Source organism: Drosophila rhopaloa, unplaced genomic scaffold (assembly GCF_018152115.1).
Source record: "Drosophila rhopaloa isolate 14029-0021.01 unplaced genomic scaffold, ASM1815211v1 contig_155, whole genome shotgun sequence".
NCBI lineage: Eukaryota > Metazoa > Arthropoda > Insecta > Diptera > Drosophilidae > Drosophila > Drosophila rhopaloa.
Window position 1 is genome coordinate 10,863,172 of NW_025335034.1, and position 6,000 is coordinate 10,869,171.

The following is a 6,000-nucleotide window of genomic DNA, read 5'->3' on the forward strand; positions in this document are numbered from 1 at the left end:
GAGCTCACTACATTTGTGATAAAAGGCTTCAATAGTAGTTTTCAAATAGACGTCGTTTACACTGACTTCAGTAAAGCCCTTGACTCTGTAAATCACTTACTTTTTGTTCAAAAACTTGACCTGTTAGGTTTTCTAGTTAATCTCCTTATCTGGATCTCAAGTTATCTGAATGGGAGGATACAAAGGGTCCTTTTGAAATTCAATTTCTAAAATTCTCCGTGTTACAATCCAATCTAGATAATTTTTAAAACTAGTGCCGTGATAATTTACTAAATTTAAACTCGTAGAGTAAAAGGGTATATTGTATTCGTGCAAAAGTATGTAACAGTATATATATTCTTGTTCAGGATCACTAGCCGAGTCGATCTAGCCATGTCCGTCTGTCCGTCTGTCTGTCTGTCCGTCTGTCTGTCCGTCTGTCTGTCCGTCTGTCTGTCCGTCTGTCTGTCCGTCTGTCTGTCCGTCTGTCTGTCCGTCTGTCTGTCCGTCTGTCTGTCCGTCTGTCTGTCTGTCCGTATGAACGCTGAGATCTCGGAAACTATAAAAGCTAGAAGATTGACATTTTGCATGTAGATTTTAGGAGTTCCTACGCAGCGCAAGTTTGTTTCAAAATGGTGCCACGCCCCCTCTGACGCCCACAAGCCACAAGCTGTGGCCACAGTTTTGATGCTATTATGAAAATTTTAATTGATATGTATTTGTTTCGTCAATACCTATCGATTGGCCTAATTGTGATGGTTTTGCGATGGTTTTCATTTGTCAATACCGAACTATATCCCAATAACTATGCAAATCAAATCAAGTTAGCCAAATTGGAGGTCTGAGTCAAACAATGGCGTATGTGTGTATGCTGGTGCAGGACAAAAGCTGCCTGCGCTAAAGGAGAAGCGCTAAGAGATCGCCGAATTCAAATTGATAATTTGAACTTTTTGTCCTGTGGTCACTCTAATTCACATTATGTTAATGCAAAATCTAAATCATTTGAAATGGGGCGCGCATTTTGTCTCTTTTTGCTCCTATTCGTTTCTCACAAGTGCATTCACCTGCGCTAGAGAGAGACGGAAGATGTGCTAGGCAGAATGCAAAGTTCTAGAAGGCACGGTTCGCTGTTAGCAAAAAGGGCGGGAATCCGTGCAAGTAAATTGGCGGTTATGAACTTTGCAGAGCTGCAGACTATTCTGCTCTCGCTTTAGTCTACGACTAACCATCGTATGTGATCTCTCTGCTCGTCTGCGATTGCGATTTTTGTCAGTTTTGCCTATCTTAAAACAAATCTCCCTTATCGTAAACTATCCATTTTTACTTGCATTTTTTTAAACTCATTAAACTCATTTTTCTGTGCTTAAAACTAACGTAAATTTTGTAAACAAATTGTTACGCGGTCTCAAGTTGTTGCTGCCTCTGCCGATTTGCTGCCGACGTCGCTGCCGTTGTTTGCTGCTGGGCTGGTTGCTGCGCTCGTTGCTAAGTACCCCTTTTAACGTAGATTTTGTTAATAATAATATAAGATTAAGTCTTTTTCAAGACTTTCTCTTAAATTATTATTATTATTTATATTTTTCACATTTGCAAATTTTTAACGTAATTCATTTTTTGCCGCTCTGCCCCTTTTAACGTAGATTTGTTAATAATAATATAAGATTAAGTCTTTTTCAAGACTTACTCTTAAATTATTATTATTCATATTTTTCACATTTGCAAATTTTAACGTAATTTATTTTTTGCCGCTCTGACCCTTTTAACGTAGATTTGTTAATAATAGTATAAGATTAAGTCTTTTTCAAGACTTGCTCTTAGATTATTATTATTCATATATTTAACTTTTGCAAATTATTAACGTATCGTAACGTATTTTAATCGCTCTGCCCCTTTACCCGTATATAAATAAAAGAATTCAGCGTTTTTTAAGGCTTATTCTTATATTTCTATACATTTAAGTATTTATCTTAGTAATAGTCTATAAGTCGAAGTCTTTTTTAAGACTTACACTTATAATTCTATTATTTATATAATTTATATTAACTATATTATATTATAAAATTTATATTGTATAAATATAAGGATTTAGCTTTTTTAAAGCTTTATTCTTATATTTCTAATCAGCGTATATAATCGTAGTAGTCATATAAATTTAAGATTTTAAAAAATGCCTCGTTTGAATAGACCCACTGCATCTCAGCGGGCTAGGAACCAATTGTTGAGAAATAGGGCCAATAGGGAAAATCCAGAGTATGCAGAGATGGAGAGGGTGGAAAATTCTGAATCTCAGCGTAGGAGAAGGGAAAATGCAGTAGCCAGAAATTCAGAGCAGGGTGTAAATACAGCGTCTCGTAGGCCAAGACGCTTGAATCCGCACACTCGTGCGGGTGATCAGGGAGCAGATACTGCAAGACGTAGGGAAATTCGCTCGAACCCCGTTCTTCGGGCGGGTGAGCAAGAAGCAGATACTGCAAGACGTAGGGAAATTCGATTGGATCCAGTTCTTCGTGCCGGAGAGCAAGCAGCCAACACTCGGCGTCGCTTTATTAGGCGAAGAAACACCGATGAAAGAGCTACAGAGCAGGTTGTTAATACCGCTGACCATCGGTTAAGGCGCTTGGATCCCGTTTTCGTGCGGGTGAACAAGAAGCAGATGCTGAAAGACGTAGGGAAACTCGCTCGAACCCCGTTCTTCGTGCGGATGAACGAGCAGCCGATACTCGGCGTCGCGCTATAAGGCGACAATTAAGAGAAGTCCGAGCTATCGAGCAAGTTGGTAATACCGCTGACCATCGGTTAAGGCGCTTGGATCCCGTTTTTCGTGCGGGTGAACAAGAAGCAGATGCTGAAAGACGTATTGAAACTCGCTCGAACCCCGTTCTTCGTGCGGATGAACGAGCAGCCGATACTCGGCGTCGCGCTATAAGGCGACAATTAAGAGAAGTCCGAGCTATCGAGCAAGTTGGTAATACCGCTGACCATCGGTTAAGGCGCTTGGATCCCGCTTTCCGTGCGAGTCAGCAAGCAGGCGATACTCGGCGTCGCGCTTTAAGGCGACAAATTAGGCAAGTCCGAACTACAGAGCAGGTCCGAAATACTGCTGACCGTTCGGAAAGGCGCTTGGATCCTGATTTCCGTGCGGGTGAACAAGCAGCCGATGCTCGGCGGCGTTCTCTGAGGCGGTTGGATGCTACGTATCGTGCGGGTGAGCAAGAAGCAAATACCCTGCAACGAGCGCAGGCAAGATCAACTCAGGATCGCTTACTGCAGAGAGCGCAGGATAGGTTTAGGAGAGCTACGGCTAGGAGTTTTAGGGAACGTAGGGCCGTCGAGCAGGCGAGAAATACACTGGCTCGACGAAGTGCTCGTATAGCTGCTCGACAAGCAACTATCAATGCTATTCGAAATATTAGTCAGAGAGTTAGTCAGTATAGAAGCCTCAGTGGCAATAGGGATGCAGAAAACCTTCGGAACGCAAACCGAAGTCAGGAGATTCGACTTGATTTATCCCAGGGAAATAGGACTCCTAGAAATATACCTATTGGATTGGATGCTCACATAGCCAAATTCAATAGGTTAGTAAAACTTGGCCCCGATCAGATTTGCTTCTGCTGCAAGGGATTGTGGTTCCCCAAGCAAATACGTAAGCTTTCTAGAGCCTATTTGGAAGAAAATTGCGAGTTTAAGGAAGAGATTTACCAGAATGCAAGCCAGCTTGCTTTCACTGGGGAATCCTTTAAGTTCTGTGGCACATGCCACGACAATATAAAAGCCGGAAGAAAGCCCAAAGGTGCCATTTCCAACGGCCTAGACTTCCCAGAAATTCCTCATTCCTTGAGGGGGCTTACTCCCTTGGAGGAGCGACTGATTTCACCTCGCCTTCCATTTATGATAATTAAGTCGATAGGTCATGAGCGTCAGAGTGCAATAAAAGGAGCTGTTGTAAATGTCCCCATTCCGGTTAGCAACATCGTGACGTCCCTTCCAAGAGCTTTCCACGAGGCAGAGGTTGTACAGCTCCACCTCAAGCGAAGAATGGAGTACGGACATGATTTCATGGCAGAGACCATTAGGCCTTCCAAAATTGCTGACGCCATCAGGTACTTAGTTAGTACAGAGCTTTACAGAAAGCACAATGTGTCAGTGAACGAGCAGTGGATCTCTGATTTCACATCCGAAACTGTTCCATTCGTAGCTTCTCAAGCGGACTTAGCCTTTGTAGAGGGACAACTAGCCATCCAGCAGGAGGATGTAAACTTGGAGGCGGGAAATTCCGAAGAGAATGAAGAAGCCGAAGAGCTAAATCCTGGAGGACAGGAAACTCTCCTTGAGAATAACCAGGCACACAATGTAGGAATTCCGAGAATCACAATGGCTCCAGGTGAGGGCCAAAAGCCTTTCGACGTGATTCTCGATGTCGACTCCGAAGAATTGGCGTTCCCAAGCATTTATGCTGGCGTCAAGAGACCATCTTCGGAAAGTTATACAACTATAGTTAGATCAGAGCTTAGGAACGTAGATAGAAGAGGTTGTACAACTGACAAGTTGTTCTTCAATTATAAGAAGTTGGAATTGTTGAAAATTCGAAACAATATTTCAACTTGCCTACGTAAGCGGAGCGCTTCTAGCGCGATAACTGCCGCCAACGTACTCGATGAAGCTTTCATGGGAAACTTAATTTTCCGTGACGACGGATATCGAATTCTTAAGGACATTCGCACGTCTCCTGCTCACTGGGAAGATGAGAAGAAGAAAGTCATGGCTATGATTCGCCAATTTGGTTTGCCAACTTTCTTCATAACTCTGTCGGCCGCAGAAACTAGGTGGCCAGAGCTGCTAGTACTGCTCAAGTGCAATGTAGATAGGATTGACATTAGTGAGGAGGAAGCTTTGAACTTACAGTTTAGAGAAAAGGCGCGGCTGATCAGAACTGACCCAGTGACGTGTGCTAGGTATTTCGATTATAGGTATAGGGAAGTTCTAAAGCTCATGAAGAAGCCGGGGGAGTCTTTGGAAGTAACTTTGTTACTACCTATTTTTGGCGAGTTGAGTTTCAACAGAGGGGTTCCCCTCACATTCACGGCATGTTTTGGCTGAAAGACGCCCCGGAAGTGGATTTCAACAGTGAAGAATCTATTGCTAGTGTAGTAGCCTTCATTGATCAGTTTGTAACTGTGGATGTTACAAACACAGATTTGGCTCCGTACATTGAATACCAAAAGCATAAGCACGGGCATTCGTGCCTTAAAAATGTGCGCGAACCCGTTTGCCGATTCGGTATTCCATACCCCCCAATGCCCCGCACGGAAATATTGAAGCCACTTCCCGAAGAAACTCCCAATTTGTCTCTTCATCACGAAAACTATCAGAAAATTCGCAGTCTTTTACTTCGCGATCAATCCGAGGATTTGATTAGCCATCTTAGCATATTCGAAAATTTTCTTTCTCACGATGAGGTGAGCCTCAGTTACGAGGACTATATATATGCTATTAGGTCTAGTTTGAAAAAAACACAGATTTTTCTGAAGAGAACATTTGCAGAAATTCAAGTTAACGCCTATAATAAACACATTCTTTCAATGCAAAGGGCAAATATGGATATCCAGTTAATTTTGGACCCTTTTGCGTGCTGTAGCTACATAATTAATTACATTAACAAGTCCCAAAGGGGTATTTCGAAGTTAATGCGCGAAGCAGCTAATGACATTCGAAGAAGCAACTCAAGCATTCGTCAAAAGCTACAGTATCTCTGTCACAAGTTTATTTCGGGCACTGAGATCTCTGCTCAGGAGGCCGTATATTGTTGTATGGGATTAGCGTTGTCAGAAACAAGCAATAAATGCGTGTTCATAAACACCTTCCCTCCAGAACAACGAGTTCGTATGCTTAGACCTACAAGCGTCCTGCAAAATATGCCTCAGGATTCCACTGACATCTTTCAGAAAGGTTTGCTGGACAGATACGAACAAAGACCAGATTCCCATGACGGCCTGTGTTTAGCCGATTTTGCTGCAAATTACG